The sequence below is a fragment of the Lactuca saligna genome, chromosome 4 (genome assembly GCF_052625555.1).
Source record: "Lactuca saligna cultivar CGN05327 chromosome 4, ASM5262555v1, whole genome shotgun sequence".
Classification (NCBI taxonomy): domain Eukaryota; kingdom Viridiplantae; phylum Streptophyta; class Magnoliopsida; order Asterales; family Asteraceae; genus Lactuca; species Lactuca saligna.
In genome coordinates, this window is record NC_136420.1 from 149,992,948 (window position 1) to 150,015,847 (window position 22,900).

Sequence of the window (22,900 nt, forward strand, 5' to 3'; positions counted from 1 at the left end):
TTAATAACAAACATATGTAGTCATGGTTGTATTACCTCCATTGATAGACAAAAAACAAGCTAGGCATCCACCAAAACCTTAACTATATCCCATCCCAATGAGAAGATCCGATTAAAAAAACAAAAATAAAAACAATCACCACAAAAACACAACACACACAAGTAGAAAATATTATGATTTGTTCCTAAAATAAACTAAAAAAATAAGAATTATCAACGACTAAATTTAGCATTAAGACTAAGATAAAAAGTTAGTCAAGGACATAGTCACATATATCCTTCTATTGATCTAAAAACCCTTAGTCATGTCCGTATTAATTTATAACTTCTTATTTTCAAGGAATATCAAGTTCCCTTACTTTTATATTACACCAAAAAAGCAAATCATCTACAATATAGTTTGTAAATGTACTAAAAATTAACACAACAAAAGGTGAACTAGTTGTCTATATCCATGGACAACTCTTAGCCTACCATAAAGCACCACACTTCAAGTGAGTAGCTTGTAAGGTCTTGATTGGGCATTTATGCATATAATAAAAATTAAAGGTAAATAATACCCTTATAGAATGTTAATGAAAGACGGTAAATAAACATCCATACTATGGTTACATCAAGCACGCACATACAATCGACTACCATTAAATGCATAATCCTCATCTGTTGGGTTCTTAGTGTTGCGTCTTGGGCATGCTTCCTAGCCCATCTTTTATGTGGTATGGGCTTGTCCATTCGTATCTTATGCTCTAGGGTTTGTGTATTTATAGATGTTTGCATGCATTTTTTACGTAACTGATAGATCAGGGTTTTTACGGAGTAATTATAGAAGATATCTTTTTGTAACCCTAGAATCCTCTACAGCGGAAGTTCTTCATCGAGCTCTGCTGAGGATTCAATGTTCTAATCATTCGAAACATTCAAATCCATTCTTGAGTATTGCTTTACATTGCTTTACATTCTTTATATACCTGTTTCAAAGATCTAATCGATCTAAGAGATTTTTATCTCATCAATTGGTATCAGAGCAGGAGGCTGTGTAATTCATACACATCTCTTCTGTGAAAGAAGCAATTAGGGTTTGTTCCGCATTAACTAATATTTATTGAGCCGTCACCCCATAATTGACGTATCTCATTACTTGTTCGTTTTGCCCTAATATTATATATTACAAGTCTGATCTTTCAAACAGGTTATTCGATAAAGCATGGACGAGTCGCCATCTAATCCCATTAATATTTCGAATAACATTGGATCAACAACAAGATTCTCATCCTTTATACCCAAGATTATGAAGTCTGGGCAAATCACTTCGAAGACTATGTTATAGGATCTGAGGACAATGGATACCTCATCTGGGAAGCAATCGTATCGGGACCCTTTTCTCATTCTGCAACTTCAAGGATTATTAAAACTCAAAAGGAGTATAATGATCTTTTGAAAGATGTTAAAGATGTTGCCCAAGACGAAAAAGATAAATTTCAGTGCAATATTAAAGCATTGAGATTAATCACATTCGCTCTTCAATCTGACACTTTCAGGCTGGTGAGTTCGTGCACTACTGCCAAAGAAATATGGGACAGGCTTCGCGAATTGTATTCTACGGACAAAGATCTTGAACACTCCATTCAAACCTTACTCTTATCCGAGTTTGGTGAATTCAAGCAGAGGGTCGAAGAAACTGTGACTCAAACGTTCGATCGCTTCAATCATCTTCTTAGCAAGATGATTAAACATGATATTGAAAGGAAGTTAATTGAGCAGAAAGTCACGTTTCTGAACGGCCTCAGATCTGAGTGGAGAGCTATAGTGTCCACAGTTAAAGCGCATGAGCAATTCAAATCTTATTCTCTAGCGAAACTGGTGGGCATTCTGAAATCTCAAGAGAAGATCGTACTACAGGAGAAAAATGTAGTTTCAAGCCTGGGTTCCTTGTCCCTACTATCCAAAAGTAAAGCGGCGATGGAAGATGAAGACCTCAACTTAGAAGATTATGATCTTACTTCTGAAGACTATGCTATGATGGTATCAAATCCCAAGAGGTTCATCAAGAAAAGATTTCCCACCAATAAGAACCGTAATTGGCAGGGAAGTTATACCTCTGAAAAGGTCAAAGAAGAACCGAAAGCAGAAGAATCAAAGAAGGAACCAAAAGCTGAAGGACATTCGGGAGTGAGCTGCTATTACTGTGGAGGAAAGAATCACTATGCTAAAGATTGTGTCCTCAAGAAAATGGCTGAAAAGGATGAGGAAAAAGATGAAGAAGCGTTGTTGCTGAAAAAGCTGGATGAGATCAGGAAGAAGAAATCTACTGCTAACCCGTCTATGAATGCTTTAATTGTGCAGGGTTCAACAGCAAATGATGAATTCGGAGGAGTGGAGGTCTGGTCAACCAACTCCGAGGATGATGAAGTAAGGAGGCCTTCTCATGGAAAAGCTTATGTGGCGAAAGAAAACGACAGTAGTGGAAGATGCTTGATGGTGTCCGATGTATCTCAAATGAGGGGATACAACACAGATGGTGGGAACAAAGACTCGAAGGAGCAACAAGACATGTGCTTTACAGCAAAACCGCTCAGCATGAAATTCAACGAGCTTGATGAACTGATCAAGAAGGTACAATCCGTTTTTGTTTCATTTAAAGTCCCACAATGCTCATATGAAAAATAATTAAAAAATGTTAATTCAAGAATTTCTCATCTAGACAGCAGCTTAACTCAAACTCGAGTCACCAATTCTAACCTAACTGACCAAATAAGTAGGGTGTCATCGAAGAGTGAGGAACGGAGGATGTGGATCGAACTGAAAGAGTTGGAGTTAATCAAAACCAAGGACGAAAACATTTACTTGCAAAGAGACAATTTAAAACTTTTGAAACAGTGAAATGTTTTTTGTTTGCTTGCTAAGCGTCTTTACAATAATATCACTCAACTTCATTTGAACTGTGAAATAGGGCAGAAAATTCATCGTATGATCTTGCCTTTTCTTGAGTTTAAGGAAGATGAAATCGACGCTGAAGCATACAATTGTGAAAGTGTGGTTTCGTTTGAGGATGTTAATCTATCGTATATGTATGGTCTAGACAAAATTGAATCTTTTATTAAGTCCAAAGACCATAAGGACATGATGAAAAACCTTTTGGATGAAAATGACAAACTGAATCTAAGGACCAAAACCATACAAAAATTGACTCATTGAATGCCAATTTGAGCTCAGAAAATAAAATTGATGTTGAAAATGCTTCTAAGCTTAATGAGGATAATGACATGAGTGAAATTTCTGTAGAGGACGAAGTTGACTGTTCTGAATTTGTCAAGAGTGAACCTGAAATCCACAAAAATCTCATCTCAGAAAATTCTATGGAGTTCGCTCGCTTGTCCCAACAACAGTCCCCGAAACTTTAAGAAAAAGTTGTTGTTTACCAAAAGGTAAGGACAACACCAAAGCAGGTGTATAAGGTCACAGGTGTAACCGAACATCAGACAGCCGAACCCACAGCCATTGTAAACGAAGACAATGCTGATGGTTGTGATGAGTTCTTCTGGTCGGCTCCTATTGACAATGTTGATGAAACTGTTGGTCTATCAGAGCAAACATCCTGGAAGACAAAAGGAAGATACATTCCTGAGCCACTGAACAAGCCTGATAACTTTGACATGCCGAGTTCTAGTGGTACAAAAGTTGTTCCTAAAGATAAGGCTGATTCAAGTGAATCATCATTGGTTCAAAGTGGACCTGTTGACACCAGTCAAAAACAAAAGGAGAACATCCATCATCAGCCGAAACAGATGAGAAATCAAAAGCGACAAAGGAATCAGAGATACAAGAAGAATCTTTCTGAAAGAAAACAGTTTTGGCAATCTCAAAATGCCTATTTCTCATATCGTGACAAAAATTTAAAGTCAGAGAAAAATACTGTTGGATCTCAAGAGAGAAATAGCAACCGAATGCAGAAGTTCGGTTCAGAGGACAGTATCAACCGAAAGCAGAAGTTCGGTTCAGATTACAGTATCAACCGAAAGCAGGATTTTGGTTCAGAGAGCAAAAGAGACCAAAATTCTAGGTTCGGTCCCACTGATAATCAAAACCGAAAGAGTCACCTAGAATCTCAAGTCAAGAACTCATCTCAGTCTACATTCTCTCATTCTAATTCTTCCAATCATTCTTCTTCTCAATCTCATTCTAAATCTCCAACTGAGCTGAAAGGGAAATCAAAGGTTTCGCCAGTTAAATCCGAGACCAAACCAAAAGCATCAAATCCCACTAAGATTAAGGTTTTCACCATCAAAAAGAAAGATGAGACAACTTTAACAAAAAGAACATATTTTGTTGACATCTCTCTTACTATTCCTGTTCCTGTGAAAGGCTCACGTGGACCCAAGAAACTTTGGGTTCCTAAATCTGTTTAATTTGTGCAGGTTATTAGTGACGAGCAGTTCGACGAAGACTGGTATATTGACAGTGGCTGCTCACGTCACATGACAGGGAGGAAGGAAGAGCTAAGGGAATTCAGATATCTTTCAAACGGTGGAAATGCCAAGTTCGGGAACAACTCCTTCGGAACCATAAAAGGCTATGGAATGATTACAAATGATGATTTCACGATCAGGAAGGTTGCATATGTAGAAGGACTACAACATAATCTCATCAGTGTATCTCAGCTTGTTGGAGGTACCGGTCTCAAGGTCTCGTTCGATGATGAGGGTTCGGAAATTATTGAGAAGCAAACAAACAAAGTTATTCTCAAATCAGAGCGCAAAGGTGAAATGTTTCCCCTAAATCTCAAACCAATCAAAGGGAATCCAGCAATCTTCTTGTTATCAAAAGCACAATCTGACGAAAGCTGGTTGTCGCACCGAAGGCTTTCTCATCTCAACTTCAAGGATATCAACAAACTTGTCACCGTAGGTCATGTTCGTGGTCTTCCATTGCTCAAGTACGATAGAGAACATTTGTGTGCGGCATGTGAAATGGGGAAGCAGAGTCGTCAAAGTCATCCATCAATCATAAACACAAAAGTTGTTGAACCACTAGAGTTACTTCACATTGACTTGTGTGGTCCATCATCAATTGAAAGTATCGGCGGTAGCAAGTATATTCTTGTTATTGTTGATGACTTTTCGCGTTTTACATGGGTGTTCTCTCTGAAGCTTAAATCTGAAGCGACTCACAAGCTAAAGATGTTCATCAAGCAGGTGGAAGTACAACTGAAGAAAGTCGTTCGGAACATCAGGAGTGACAATGGCCTGGAGTTCAAAAATAAAGAATTCGAAGAATTCCTGGCGGAAAGAGGAACTAGTCACAACTTCTCAGCTCCCTACACACCTCAACAAAACGGTATAGTTGAGAGGCGGAACCGATCCTTGTGTGAAGCAGCTCGAACCATGCTAAGTTTTGCTTCTTTACCTTTGTATTTTTGGGCTGATGCTATATCTACAGCTTGTTTTACACAGAACATGTCATATCTCAATAAGCGATTCACGCTCACTCCTTATGAGATCATAAACAATAGGAAGCCGAATGTTAAATTCTTCCATGTGTTCGGTTCCCGGTGCTTCATCTTCAATTCTAAAGAGCATCGCAACAAATTTGATGTCAAAGCCGATGAAGGGATTTTTTTGGGCTATTCTCTCACTTCTAAAGCGTACAGAGTATTAAACAAACGTTCAAGGAAAATAGAAGAGACGTATTACGTGACCTTTGATGATAGCTATGTCAAAAAGTCAACAGCAAACATAAACTCAACTGGTGAAATCTTTCCTCAAACAGGTCAAGTCACAGCATCAATTGCAAATCTCTTTGAGAAGTTTGTCGAGTTATTTGATGAACCAGAGAAGGCTATTAATTCGGAAGCTACCGCAGCAGACAACAAGGTGGATCATCTGAAGCAATTAGTAGAAGATGCTACAAGGCGAATGAATGAAGGAGTGCCCAGTTCCGGAGCATCAGTCGAGGGGGAGCACGCCGATACTGCAGCACCCGAAGGTACTGTAGCACCCGAACGCTCCATAACACCAAAAGGCACAACAGCACCCGAAGGTACTGTAGCACCTGAAGGTACTATAGCACCCGAACGCTCCACAACACCAGAAGGCACAACAACACCCGAAGGTAATGTATCACCCGAAGGTACTGTAGCATCTGATCACTCCACAGCATCCGAAGGCACAGGAGCACCCAAACTCTTCAATATACCCGAAAGTCCAACTATTCCAGAAAGCTCTTCATTCGATGGGGAGAATGCCAATATGCTCTATGACGATGAAAGTCAATCCGAACCAGAAGAGATGGTAAACGCTGAATTGGATCCTTCCTATGATCCAAATTACCCTCCTCTCATCAAATGGACCAGAAATCATCAAGTCCCTTAAGTTGTAGGTGATGTTTCTGAAAAGGTTCTGACCCGATCACAACTTAAGGAAAAACAAAATTCCCTATTCTCCAAAGTAGAATTTTGTATGTTTAATTCCTTCGTTTCAAAAGTTGAACCCAAGACAGTTAACACTACTCTCGATCACTCTGATTGGGTTCAAGCTATGCAAGACGAACTGAACGAATTTGAAAGGAACAAAGTTTGGCGCCTCATTCCAACTCCTCAAAATGCATCAGTTGTAGGTCTCAAATAGGTATTCAGGAACGAAATGGACAAGGAAGGGAATGTGAGTCGAAACAGAGCACGTCTGGTAGTGAAAGGATACTGCCAGGAGGAAGGAATTGACTATGAAGAGACTTTCGCTCCAGTTACAAGGCTGGAATCTGTTCGCATTTTTCTGGCCTATGCAGCACACAAAAACTTCGAGGTCTACCAAATGGATGTCAAATGCGCTTTTCTGAATTGAGAACTCGAAGAAACAGTCTACGTGGAGCAACCTCCCGGCTTCGTCAATGAGAAGTTCCCAAATCACTGCTATATTCTAGACAAGGCGGTTTATGGTCTGAAACAAGCTCCTAGGGCCTGGTTTCAGGCAAACCCATGAGAACCTCATATGCTTGCAGTGAAGAACATACTTCGGTATCTGAAGCGAACTACCTCTCTCGGTCTTTGGTATCCATCCAACTCAGGCTTCTTCGTTCAAGCCTTCTCTGATGCAGACCTTGGAGGATGTGGTTTAGACAGGAAAAGTACCACAGGGGGTTGCCAATTCCTTGATGGGAAATTGGTCAGCTGGCAGTCAAAGAAGCAAACCTGCGTTTCCCTTTCTACAGCCGAAGTAGAGTACATCGCAGCCGCCTCCTGCACATCTCAAGTCATATGGATCCAAAGCCAGCTTAGGGATTATGGACTTAACATGAAAAAGATCCCACTATATTGCGACTCAGAAAGTGCAATTAGGATTTGTCACAACCCGGTGCAACACTCTAAGACCAAGCATATAGCACTGAGATATCACTTCATTAACGATCATGTGGAGGATGGTAATGTCGAAATTCACTTTGTTCGAACCACCGATCAACTGGCAGATATCATCACCAAAGCCCTACCTGAAGCCAGTTTCAATAAAATCCTTCATGGTCTAGGAATGATGGAATCTGAATCGGTACCAAAGACTTCATCCCAAAGTTAAAACGTAAGGCGCGAAATTAACCAAAATGAACCGAACTTTCGGTCCATTTCGGGTTCGGTTCACATGGGAACCGAAATGAACCGAACGTTCGGTCTATTTCAGGTCCGGTCCCATAACACATATTTTCGCTCAATCTCAAAAAAGTGATGTCTATGGTTGTACACATTTGTAAAGCTATTTTCTAAAAATCCAAAAATATTTTTTTTAGGAACCGAAATGAACCGAGCGTTCGGTCCATTTCGGGTTCGGTTCAAATTTTTCTTATTTTATTTTATTATTTATTATTCTTTCTTATTAGTTTTTCCCTTTTGTAATGCTATTTTCTAAAAATCCAAAAATATTTTTTTTGAAACCGAAATGAACCGAGCGTTCGGTCCATTTCGGGTTCGGTTTAATTTTTTTTACTTATTTTGTTTGGCTTTTCTCTTTTCATAATCTTAAAATCTCCAAAAATATTTTTGTCTCATTCTTGTTTAAAAATTACTTGGGATAGGTTTGATTCTCATACTTTATTTTACCTAGTTAAGCGTCCCTAGAAGCATGCTACTGCATGTTGTCCAAAGCCTCAACTGATTTTGAATAAAAGCCTTAATGATTAGGTATATACAAACCTTGTCTTCCCAATAAGGCTGCTCCATTTATTCTAATCCTGAGCTACCTTACTCTTTTCTCATATGAGTTGAGAGTTTACTGCTTAGTCACTATTTTCAGCAGAGGTACTATCGCTTTTCTTCACCACCTTACTCTTCTCCATCATATTTCAGTCCCATATCGTAACCCTTGAGACTCTCAGAATTAACCATTGAGGTTTATGGTTACAAAATATCTGTGTTTATGATCTAAGCCACGTGTCACTACATGCTTAGTGAAACCCAAAATTCAATACCTATCATGAATTGACGGTCAACATGAAATCTCTTTGTTTATGCGATTCTTATGAATTTGTTATTTACCATAACATTTCTTCCCATAGAATCTAGTTTAAATTTATTTTTTAGATTTCACCATCATATATTTTTCCAAGTCACTATATCTGTTATCCAGCCTACTTGTTCAACAGACCAGATCGGTCTCACAAGTACTTCATTTAGTCTCGGTCTTATGTCAAGGTCTGGGTTTCTAAATTGAAGAGAAAGCCACCCTTTTATGCCTAACAAAAAGATGCGTTTCAACACTTCTTAGAGAGTGATTGATCGTAATTCAACGGGAATCCATACAAACACTTTAAGGTCTCTCTTGACCTTGAAGAAAGTGATTCATGCCCGGGATCAACTGTTTTGTGTCTATTTTGACATCACTCTTCCCCTATATATCTCGCTTTATTTCCTTATCTTTCACACTCTATGCACGAAAATCTTTGATTTTCCAAACTTACCTTATAATCTTATGTTTGGATGACAGCTATTATACAGATAAGATGCTGACTCAGCCGACAGACTAACGGCCTCAATAGTGAGGTGATGGGCACGTGTGCAAAATGGAACAGTTCTTCTCTCTCATGCGTAATCATCGGGGATGCCAACCGTCGCGCTTCAGTCAAATCCTAAACCGTTTCATTGTATCAAGAAGATTTGGGGATGATATTTCTCTCTTCTCTACCCACGGTATAAAAGGAACACTTCTGCTTCATTCCCAATTTACCACATTCAAAACTCAAACGAGCAAAATCGGACGATTTCTTATATACTGTTCATCATCTTTTACCTTCAACCATGGCGGATTCTTCATCAGTACAGGAAACCTCCTCCCGCACAAATATTCTTCCAATCCGTGCTCAACAAAGTCTGGTGATTGATCTCAACCCTAAGGCTTACGAGAATTACATGTATCCCATGGTGGAGTGCCTCAAATACTCTCCGTTGGTGCTCACTCTTTCCAAAGTCGAGCTTGTACCAATGGAATGCCTTTCCTAGGTCTTCTCCACAGCCCATTATGACATATCAGTGGATCGCATCTACTTTGATCTTCTTTCACACAAGACCTCCATCTCTAAGCAACGATTATGTTGGCTCCTAGGCTTTGAAGCCGCTGAATCTAAGGTTAATCCCGACACCATTACCGTCGGGCAATTATTTTCGATGTTCTACAATATGGGTTACACGGAGATTCTCACAACGGTCACCAAGATTCAAGAAATCGTGTCTCCCTCCTCCATGGAATGGTTTCTTCACCATTCTCTTCAAAGGGCTCTCTGAGCGTAGTTCTGGTTCTGATGGGGCCAGCAAACTGTTTATGACCATTCTCTATGGTCTATATCACGGCCTTAACCTCGAATATGGCTCGGTTCTATGGCAGCAACTCATTCAGAGCCTTTCCTCCTCCTCTCGCCACACTGAGGTATCCTACGCCAGGTTCTGGATGCTCATCACCAAGCGGGCCATGGATAAACTTCATGTTCCTACTGTTGCAGGTTCCCTTCTCTCCAACATCAGCGTCTTCCACACCACCAAAATCATTGTCACCGATCCGACAAAATTTTCTTTCGTCGGATCCATTCCGGACTCTATGTCCGCTGGGGGTCAAAGGAGAGCATCATCATGAAAGCCTACAAGGACTTTCATCCTTCGGGCCCAAGGGAACTTTCTGCAGAAATGGTTTAGTCCATTAATGATGCAGATAAACCTGCTGCTAAAGGAAAGAAACCCGAGCAAGGGAAGATAAAGAAAGCAGCAAAGGGGGCGAAGGGTCCTTCTCCTAAGAAGCGAAAACCCTCAAAACCAGATCTTTCCCCACCAGCGAAGAAGAAGAGAGTCCAACCCAAGAGAAAACTGATTCTGTCTTCTTCCTCCAGCGACTCGGAAGAGAACCACTCTAACTCAGATGAGTCAGCTAGAGGCTAAACCCCACCTCACTCCCCTGATCATGAGGTACATATTTCATCAAAAGCTCCTTCACCTTCTCCTATACCCACCTCATCCATTCCCATCATAACCTCCTCCATTTCCATTCCCTCCATATCTAACCCTATTTCCATTCCCCCCATAACTACTTCTCTTCAAACCACAACAACCACCCTTCCCTCACCAGTTTTTACAGATGCCACCACCACTACCACCCGTGAGGTTCTAACCAACGTATCTGATACGGGGGTTTCTACTTCACAACCCGAACCTACATCTGCATCCGAACCCACTATCACTATCGAACCACCCACTGCACCCTTATCTCCCACTCCATGTGCTGAAACCGAAACCTTTTTGGGAGGGGAAGATACCGTTTTTGACTCCATCTACTACAGCCCCTATCAACTTCAGAGTGATGATGATGATGATGCTCCGGTCACCAAAAAGCACATCAAGGAGCTCCACGAGAAGATTGACAATCTTGTGGCTTCTTCCTCCTCCTCAACATCTCACTTTTCAGAGGCTGTTATTCAAAGTATGGTGGAGTCACTTACCAAAGCACATGAAGCCTCTATCAGCACAGTTGTTGCTGCCATTGATAAATCCACGCAGGCTAGTGCTGTGGCGACTGAAAAAGTCGAAAAACTATTTCAAGACGCGAAGTCTTGCAAAGAAGCCCATGATCCGAAGTTGTTGTCAAGAGTTGTGTTTCAGATGTCCACGGAGCTTTGTCTAATATCATTGAAGCCCATGATCCGATTCTCAACTATTCGGTGAGGCGAAGTCTTGCAAAGAAGCTCGCTCCTGCTCTTGCCCTTATTAGCCGTATTGAAGGCATTCCTGAGCAGGAGGACCATCCGAAACAAGGGGGAGAAAAGAAGAAGTCCACAGCTCAACAGAAACCCCCTCCAAGTTCCATACCTCAATCTATTCCATTTTCATCACTTGTCCCTCCGAAAGCACCCAAACCAACATCTGGTCCTTCATCAGGTTTGAGTGCTCAAGCCAAATCCAAACAAATTGCTGATGACAGTGATGAAAGTGATGATCAGGAGCCAATTGTCAGCTTGGTCAGGAAGTAGACCAGAGAGAGAGAGCTGGATGAAAATGCTCGAATAGTCAGGGAAGTTGAGGCCAAGGAGCGGAAGATGAAGGAGGCTCATGATCTCCTTGAAAGCAGGAAAACTTTGTTTCCTCCTTGGACCCTCGAAGTGCTCATCAAAGAAGCCATTGAGTCCCCTTGCACTCTGTGGCTAGAATCGGTCGTCTCACTAGACCGTGTCAACTCAGTCGATTCCCAGTTCAACATGCCCCTGACCCGAAAGGCCTTCATCTTCCATGCGTTCGCTCATATAGCTGAAGTTCCCTACCCTCACCCGAAGGTGGATAGGGAGCTTATAGACTATTACCTGAGGGCTGCTCAACCTCAGTACCAAACTTGGAGCGTACAGAAGATAACCAACGTTCGGGTACTCAACCATGTTCGTGAAGGTAACTTTGTCAATGTCAGATTCAAGGTCTTGAGTGGATCTGAAAAATCTGAGCATTCTATCTCTCTGGCTGATCTTCCCAACCTCAACCCTCACAATTGGATCGTTCTGCACAACATTCTTCTTGTCCATGAAGCTGAATATGGTCCGATCATAGACCATTTCAAGAGAATGTTAGTTTGCTATATCTTGGAGGTGGCTAAGCTTGATCAAGAGGTTGCTAATATCCTGAGAAAGAAGCCCATCATCACTCCAGTTGGTTCTGCTAGCGATATAAACCGAATGAAGATGGGAAAGATTGACCCGAAACAGAACTCAGTCATATTCACTAGAGCAGAATGCCAGAAATGCCTGTTTTCTTTGGCTGACAAACATCTCTACACCACTACTTGTCTGGAGCATGTTCTGGGTATAATCAATCGTTGCAAGCAGAAAACGGATAGTGATAAAAAGTACTTCAATGATATGATAAACTGGTATATTCACTTCCATCAAACACTTCTTGCTATCATCCCCTGCCTATTCAAGACAGTCAAGAAAGCCAGTGCTGCGGGGGAAGCAAGCTGGAGTGAAGTCTCGTCCCAATTGACGCAAAGGGGGAGATTGTTGGGTTCTTAGTGTTGCGTCTTGGGCTCGCTTCCTAGCCCATCTTTTATGCGGTATGGGCCTGTCCATCCGTATCTTATGTTCTAGGGTTTGTGTATTTATAGATGTTTGCATGCATCTTTTACGTAACTGATAGATCAGGGTTTTTACGGAGTAATTATAGAAGATATCTTTTTGTAACCCTAGAATCCTCTACAGCGGAAGTTCTTCATCGAGCTCTGCTGAGGATTCAAAGTTCTAATCATTCGACACATGCAAATCCATTCTTGAGTATTGCTTTACATTCTTTATATACCTGTTTCAAAGATCTAATCGATCTAAGAGATTTTTATCTCATCATCATCCATACAACCAGACGACAGATCACACATCATATGAGGTCATTAAGTGTCTATATTACGAAAAAGTATCCATGATCCAAATATATAAAATTAAGATACCAAAGAACTAGTAAACATAATAATAGTAAAATAGTTTTGTATAATAAGCTAATATGTTCACAATAAAGATATGCATAAAGCCATGTACATTAGACGATGATATTTGGTTGATTCTTGGGCGGGTGACATTCAGATGTTCATCAATTTTATCCAAGATAGTGGACATATGTTTGTTCATGTAATGACATAATACTCACCGATAAGGATATCCATGTTAGAAAAAATTTGACATTTAATAAAAACGAAATACAATATAAAATCATTATTTTAATGTTAATTAGTCGATACATATTGAATTGGTCTAAATCTAAAACCAGTACAATGTATTCTTCCTACACTACTGCCTATGGTGTCTACCATCAATATATATAACAATGATACTTAGATTGCATCTTCATCGAATAACTCATTAAGTTATTGAAGACATGCAACAAGTTAGCAATTTTCACCAATTTTTTTGCAAGGACAAATGGAAACACATGATCCATGAAGTGTGTAGATGATAAATGAGCCATTATATACTCCCCTAACTGCAAGTCATAACAAGGCAGAAAGATTTTGATCAAAACATGTCACACCCCCAAACTGGAACGGCGGAAACGTTCGGGGGCGGAGGACGTCATGTAGAATGTCACAACAACTGTATAATAGTAATCAAAGAAACAAAAACCATTATATTAATAATATAAAGTTTACATTATATTTAAAACATTATTACACTTACATTAAAACTATAGCAAAATATAAGATATAAAGCTTCGTCTTTGTAACACCTAAGAGAGTACCTGTCTATTAACGATCCTAAGAATATAAGTGGTTTGAAAAAGTGTCAACATTAAAGTTGGTGAGTTCATATGTATTTTGTTTTTGAAAACAAGCTCTTTTTTCTTTGTAAAACATGAGGTGTCACTCCATAAAATCCTATATTTTCTGATGTGATGAATGATAAGTAAAATGACTCTTACTAGTTCCTTGTATGAGTACTTAGTGTATACATGTTATATACAATCCAGATCGAGCAAACAATCAACTGTGTGATTCTGCCCCAAGCCCACAATCAAACAAAGAACAAGAAATTATGCGGAAATTACACATCCCATTGTTTGTCAGATCCTCATTGTATCTAACACTGACGTATTCACTAGGTACTTACAGAGTTAACTGTAATAGTCCTTTGAATATGATGAAAGTGTTCTTTAAGAAAATCCAATATTTTCTTAGTAAGAATTATGACCATACCGGTTCCTTCTATAACCACTTAATTTATACCGGTTATATATGAACAGATATCAAACGGACAGTTGAATGTGTGGATCTGCCCTAAGCCCACAACCAAACAAGGAACAGGAAGTAAGTCGGAAACCATACATTCCACTATCTATCGGATATTATTTATATATAACTCTGATGTATAAACTATGGAAATCATAGAATTTAACAATTAAAGGTCCTTTATGTTATACTAGTTTGTAAATAAGTGTTGAACCTTTTGTTATTATGTTCCTAGTTCCACATGTTTAACTGTAAAGTGTTGTTTTATAAAATAATGATGTTTATCCTGGAAAATCCTATATTTTCCATAAAGCTGAATTGTAGTTCTAAACTTTCCAAGACTGAAAAGTACAAGTATTATGGCCATACTTAATTTAGTGATACATAGTTTTATTAATAAATAAAGCTAACTAAAGATGTCTTTGCACTGTAAACTGGATATGAAATTAATACCCTCCTTTGATTACTTAGTACATACAAATTATATAAAATCAAGATCGAATAGACAATCGACTAGGTGAATCTGCCTTAAGCCCATAACCAAATAAAGAATAGAGAATGAGGCGGAAAACACACACTCTACTGTTTACCGAACATTAATCTTATATAACCTTGATGTAAGTACTAAGTAATCATAGAGTTATTTCCCTTTAGACTGTGTAAAAGTATATCTTTACATAAGTAATTAGTTAATACTTATTGTGAATATTCATTATAACCATACTAATATGACTAGTGGTCTACACGACGCTCTTCAGGCGTCAGAAAATTTATGATGTTTGTCACTCCTAAACATCAGTTCCAACTGTAGCTACAATTCAGGGTGTGGGATTGTCAGTCCCTTATGGATCTATACAAAAATCCATGCTCTCCCTCCAGGAGACTGTGGTTATAATTAGGATTTTAATGGGTATCATATTTGATACATAAAGCGGTTCACAATCCTTTATTAACTAGTTTACATATAGTGAAAACCTTTTAGTAAATAACATGTACCTTTGTAAAATAATTCATTCGTTCCATAAAATATACCTATTATAGTTTATAGGTTTATTTTTCTGTGTTAGTATGAAAATCATTATGTATCAACATCTTTTTGAGAAATCGTTTGTAATTTAATAGTACCAATATTTTGCAAGTTTAGTACATTTCATGTTTAACTGTATATATATTATGGTAAGAACATAAATAAACAATTTATATTTTTAAACACAAGATTTCATGTGTTTCACTTGTATTCCCCCTCCCCCCCCCCCCCCCCTAAATACATTGAAAAAGCTTGGAAAAATATGGGGGTATGAACTCACCTTAGGTGTGGTAACGGTTTTGAATACAGAATAGAAACAGTGACCTTCGGGCTGGAGGGGTAAGGATGTCATTTCCTAATTGATTTAAACACATAATAGTATGAGTGAAATTGGATGAAACTAAAATTTATGTGTTCTATAAACACCTAATAATTGAAGAATACTCACCAACACTTAATTCTACTTTGAGGTGAAGACCCTCTGGAACTTGAATTTGAGAGGATGAAAGAAAATGGGTTTGATAATTTGAGAATTTGAGAGAGGGGTAAGGATGTCATTTCCTAATTGATTTAAACACATAATAGTATGAGTGAAATTTGATGAAACGAAAATTTATGTGTTGTATAAACACCAAATAATTAAAGAATACTTACAAACACTTAATTCTACTTTGAGGTGAAGACCTCCTCGAACTTGAATTTGAGAGGATGAAAGAAAATGGGTTTGATAATTTGAGAGAGAATGGTGAATATTCGAAAGTTTACTTACTGTGAATGAATTATGAATTGTGATCCCATATAGTACATTAAATATGAAAGAAAGGATAAGAGGTGGATATTTTCTTTGGTAACAATACCATATCACATTGGGAAGTTGAATTAAGGATAAGATAAGAGATATTTAAGGGGTTTTGGACCATAACTTCACATGGAGGTTAGTAAATCCAGTCCTAAATTCAAAGACAAAAAGGAAATTCGGTCGTGTGATCCAAGGAAAAAGTGAATTCGGTTTTAGCTTCCTTTAGTAGAGTGAATTCAGTTTCACATCATAGCAAGAAGGGGAATTCGGTCATGATTCTTCTTTAAATGGTTGTGCTCAATTTTGATTTAATTCAGTAGCATGAATTTTTGGTTTTGATTAAGGATTATATTCCCTAAATCGTAAATCTAATGAATATAAGGTATTTTAAGCCTTAAGTCTTAAACTTTAGACTTATGTTGATTTATACTAATGTAAACTAACTTCGGTTTTAATCCATGCTAAGTTGTAACCTTATACACAAGCCCTAAAGGCTATAGAGGATACAATGCAATAAGGGTTGCAATTTAGATTCACTTGTGCTAGGTTAGGGTTTGGAATTTGCTAGGTTTAAAATTTCGGATTGTGAAAAAACATATATGGTAATCTTCTATCGGAAATAAGAACTCTTCATTACTAATCTGAGTTTGGGTCATTACCTCTATCTATAACAGTAATGAGAAAGTAATGTGTGATATTATACAACCATCGACATGTTGATCCACTGACCAAAACGTGACACCCTGAAAGTGTCTCCTGTGCTGGGGCATGTTACAGCCTAGCCATAGTTTCCTGACCTAATTCATGTTTATAGGTTATAGCGACACACGCTTCATATATAGGACATGTTGTAAAAATATTAAAATTACCATATTATTTTGTACTATAATTTAATGTGTTTCATATGGTTATGGAATGTTATATTTATTCCAGACTAGTTCAACAGATTCCTGACTAGTTCTTCAAATTACAGAGACTATGTTCTAGGAGTTTACTAGTACTAATTATTCCTAATACAACTATTACTCACACAAAAATCCAAAATAGCAACAATATCTACTTCAAACGAAATACTTCATCTAAAAAAGTACTAACAACACACTACATTTTAGACATCAAATAATGATTAAAAAATAAAATAATATGATTAAAATAACAGCACATACCCATAAAAACTTGTGCCCTTTACTATCAGACGACATTTTTCACAAAATCATAACTCCGAGATGTGTTTCCTTGTAGTCTAAAATGTCTGCTGGAGAGACTCCTTTAATTATGAAATACGATTATGTATCATTTTACAAAATATTATATGTAAGGGACTAGATTAGTGGGTAGGGTTTAAGATGTTTGTGGCCTGATAAAAAACAACTCTGGAATGCAGCGTTCTGTATCATATGGTTCTTTTGCAAAATAAAAAAATGTGGTTATTAAAAAAAGGTTTCAAGAGTTGGTTAGGATAAAGTTAATTTACATTGTTTAAATTTCGAGATCATATTAGACTTATTAACGGTTCTAGGCATGGATCAGAAAAACCATGTATGTGTCTGAGTTGGCTTACGTAAATGCCCTAATGGACTTTGTAAAGCCGCCCCTCCCTCGACGTGATGTTGACCCTCGTGGACTATTCTAAGCAGCTTAATCCATAGAAAAAAGAAAATAGTTGGAGTTAAATCATCATGAGATAATCAATTCATTATTTTATATGAAGTTTAGAAAGTTAGAAGTGAAAATAATAACACTTAAAAAGTTTAAGGGAAAAAAGTGTCGAGTTGACAAAGTAAGTTGACCAAAGGGTTGACTCAATTAATTGGTTAGACTACAAAAGTTTAGAAATGATGGGGAGGGAATTATCCAAATTGAATTTAAAATCTTAAAATAGGAGTTTATGATGGAAATTGGAAAAATGAGCTAACTTGAGGGACCAAATAGTTAAATTTTGGAAAATAAGATGTATTCTTCTTCCCTTCATTCATTTGGATAGTTTTTTGAATCAAGGGAGAAGAACTTATGGCAATTTAACTCATCTTCATCATCTAGAGTTTGATTCAAGTGGGGAATTGAGCATCTAAGCAAGATAGGGAAGAAGAAAGGCTTGTAAGGTATAATCTTTTCTCCTTTAACCTAGAAAATTTGAATATGTGAAGTGGGTAAGATTTAACTATCGATTTTTATGGAATTTATTGATTAGGGTTTCGATTTCTAACATAACATAAGTAAATTTTGTTACTCCAACCTCAAACCAATTATTATTTTGGTGGATTGAATGATTTGGTGAAAACCCTCATGAACCCTAGAAAGCTTATATTGGGGATATTACAATGGATGATGAAATTGGATTGGATTCTATGACCTAGATGATATTTGATATCAAAAACTCTAATTAGGATGCTAAAATTCATCCGTGACGGTAGAATCAAGTATAAACATGAAATCATACTGTTTTAGGGACAATTATAATGAAAACAATGGAATTCCTAGTGGTTGAAAACTTGTAGTGTAAAGAAAGTTAATTACGGTGAATGGATACTCTTGGAATGATTTGAATGCAAATACGTAAAGGACTAAATGATCTCCACTTGAATTTATTGAAGATCTATCCATAAGGGTATTTTGGGAATTTTAGGGATAACTACATGATAATTATCATATTACAAGTGAATGACATTCATGAACATCAATTGAAACTCTAGATATGTTATTGAAACATTTAAATGAAGGATAGCTAGTGAAGTTCCAGCTCTAATGATTATTTTGACCTAAGGGTAATTTTTGAACATGGAATGGAATTAAGGATTAGTATAGTTTGATAAAGAGCTTGCAATGAGATAAATTGTGGTTCTATGTAATTAACAACATGCAATGATGTATTAAATGATTTGGGAATAAGTCATATTGATTCAAGAGTGTTTTTCAGCAACTTTAGCTCTTAGCCCTTTCATTTGAGTGTTCACAAACATTAAGAACATTACACTTTGATAGAGGACTTAATGAATTAAGTTGAATGTTTTAACATGATAAAATGTCCTCTAGTAGTGCTTAGAAACCTTTAAAAGTGTTAAATTGGTAACCAAAAAGACCAAAACCATCCAAAATAATTTAAGACTCAAAAACTGGGGTTTTTAGGGTGTTGGGCTGCTACATCACGCAACCCGCATGGCCAGGCACACAACCTGTGCACATGCATCCGATTTCCCAACTCGACCAAAAATCTGAATTTTAGTAGTTCTTCATAACTTTCGCATACATACTCAGATTTACTCGAGGTTTTAACCTACGTTCATAGTTTTTCATAATGAATGGTTTGAAGAAATAAAATGTAATAGTTGAAACCTTGAGGGTATTTGGGTCATTTTAATGACTTGTGTCCATATATGGTGTAAGTAGAGTTTGAAGAGGATTCCTCTAGAGAAAGGAACTACAAGAGCACTAGCTAAGTTACGTGTGATTGATGTGAGTGCATGTTGGAATTTTCCTTATTTGGGGTACATGGAAAAGTGAATATTATATAATGAAATGCTCTCAATGAAAATATGATAAGTGTTTTCGGTCACAAACCCATGAAGCTCACGAGACATTTTTGTCTTATGTGCCTCTTTTTAATGCCATGTATCCTAGGTTGTAGTTAAGGAGAAAAGATGATAGATGGAAGTAGAAATTATGAGATAGAGATTGGAGTGGAACTTGTTAAGTTTCCTATTTATTGTATTGATGTAATTCTTATTTGCTTACTATGGTTTGTATGATGCTTAATGGTAACACCTAATCTTTTAAGCAAAAATGTTGTTATGGGACCAATTTTTGTTAAATATGGGTTAATATGCATCATGATTTTGTTAAAACCAAAGCAATTTAAAGTTTGAAAATTTTGGAAAAAATTACGGTGTTATGGTTTGGTATCAAAGCCATAGTTTATGCAAATTAGGATTAGATCATTCCGATCCTAAGCTTAGACTTTGGTTATGGAAAGTGTGAATGAGTCATAGGATTGTTATGCTTTAAGTTAGGTAGAATCTTGTGGAATAGGTGACATAAATAAATTGCCATGCTACATGTTTATGAACCTAAGTAAGATGGACTTGTAGAATACGACTTGAGTACTTCTAAAGTGTGTAATGGACAGTGCAAAACAATGGATCAAACCACCTAAGTGGTGAAGTCACGGTCAGTTATATATGATGTGGGTATAATAGTATAGGGCATGTACTATTATAAGCACATGATAGATACCTAAACTTGGTGGAACCATGAAGGAGTTTTGTGTAGTAAGGATTTGAGTGTGGTAGAGATTCATTGAACGCCTACCTTATGTGAAATAACAGTTGTGAAAGAGTTTCAAGTATGTTAATTGATAATGAAAAGTTTTGAGAACTTTGACTTTTATGTCAAAGTCAAACAACTAGTATAAAATGAAAATTACTTGGTATACATATGATAAATATTCAAAATTGAGTTTCGACTATTTTATTAGTATTGTTAGTGAGTTAGAAACACCAAGGAATGAAACAAATTGAGCTATTAAATTTGTTAAAAAAACAATTTGCTAAAAAGGAACACAGTTAACTTATCGTAAAAGTCTAAATGGGATAGGAATTGGAATTCCAAATATATGATTAAGAAACTAGTTGAAGTTGGTTATTAGGGATAAACTTATGATATTAAATAGGCATAACACCGATAAAAATCATGCCAAATTTAAACTTTTTAAAACATTTCAAACCAATGATTATTACAAAATCTATTTTCAAATAGTATAATGTCAGAGTATCCCAGAATCAAAACATGAAAACATAAGGAGGTGTACGATCACGCCTTCGCATTCCCACGACCATCAAAAGTATCTAAAATAAAAATCGATAAATGTAAGCTCGAAGGCTTAATGGGTTACCCCCAAAATACTAACGACATAAAATATATCAATAACATATAAGCAAACGGCATGCATAATGAGCCTTTAGCATGAATGCACCGCCTCGCAGGCCTTCAACTTATGTGGACCTCTCTCCATGCCTTCGGCACGTCTAGACCGACTCATCGGGCCTACAACCTATCCGAACCGCTCATCGGGCCTTCGGCCTGACTGGACCGCCTCGCAAGCCTTCAGTCTATACGGATCGCCCTAGGTATGTTGGCCTTCAACATAAAGCAGGACTACCTCAACCCAACCACCAATCAAATAACCATGTGTACATAACTAGCATATATAACATTCAAACCGATCTACCAGATCAGTAATCATAAAAACATCCTATAAGAAGGATACCGACCAAACCGGTCAATAACATAGCATCATCCTATATACCTAAATACCGACCTAACCAGGTCACTAAGCATATCACCATCCTAATTACTAGGATGTAAGTAAATAAGCATATCATGAAATAACTTGGATAGAAATTCGTAAAGGGTAGGCATTGGTGCCTTCGACCCTGTTAGTATAATGAGGACAACTCACCTCTTAAGTAGCTCCGAATGGTATTATCAATCTCCTATAAATACAGCTCCAACACTAACACCCATATCCACTAATAATTTAATTTCGTAAGTTCCCAAATTACCAAAATACACCTAGAAGTCAAAACTAGTCAACCCTTGGTCAAAGTCGAAGTCAACGGTCAAGGTCAACAGTTCACTGACTCGTCCAGACCTTCTAGAACTCAAGAAGTGAAAGGATCCTAGTTAAATCAACGAGTTCCTAGGAAAGTCGTCGAGTCCATGCGTATCCAAGAGTTGGGAAAACCCTAACAGTTGTACTGTTGAATTGTCGAGTCCATGCGGAAACCCATAACAGCTAATCTTTATCGGACTCGCCAAGTTGACTATGCAACTCGTCGACTCCCTTTATTTTATTTCCCATTCAGATGTTTTTAAGCTACCCCAAAGCTCCAAATTATAGATCCAGCTTCCTAAGGCACATATTCCACGTATAGTTGCAAACTTTACATACATGCAAGGTCTTAAAGGCTTAGAACACTAAAACACAATTCTAGAATGAGGTTCAGGGCATGGTGAGAGGTTCATATAAGATAAATTTGATAACTTTATGAGTATGAAACTTGGAGGGGTCTAGATATGAAGTTGTAACTTCATATCCTGGCTAACAGCCGAAATGGCTCACACATATATAATAAAAATGGCCCTAAACTTAAGCATGGAGAGATCTAGCTAGGGAGAAGTCAAGATAATGACTTGTTACCTTCAAAATGATGCCAAGATGAGATAGAGTCAGATTCACAAGCCCTTCTTTGTTCCAAGCTCCAAACCTTGTTCACAAAATGTATCAAAACACTTTTTAAATCTCACAAACACACAGGAACAAGGTCTCACTGATTAGGGTTTGTTCTCGAAGTCAAGAGGTAGTAAGGGACTGGAGGTGAGGGCTTATGGCTATTTAAATAGGGTATAAACCCTAAAAATTAGGGTTTCCTCTTGCAGCTCCTAATTGTCGAGTCTGGGTCCTCTAACTCGTCGACTATGTTTAATAATCCACACGGGCTAACCCGTGTCTACATGATGATTTGGGGCAACCAAATCGTTGAGTAGGTCCGTAAACATGTATATAATGCTTTAAAACTTATACCTAGGAGTCAGGGTCTTATAATTCTCTCCCAATTGAACTAGACTTCATCCTCGAAGTTTGCTGCGGTGAACAAGCGTGGGTAGTGCTCCTGCATTTCTGCCTTCGGCTCCCATGTCCACTCGGATCCCTTCCTGTACTCCCATTGTACCTTTACCAGAGGTAGTTTCTTGTTCCGTAGAACCTTTACTTTCCTTTCAAGAACAACTAGTGGCCTCTCCATATAATTCAGGCGCTCATCGACCTGCATATCGTCGAATGATACAACTGCACCCTCATCTGCTA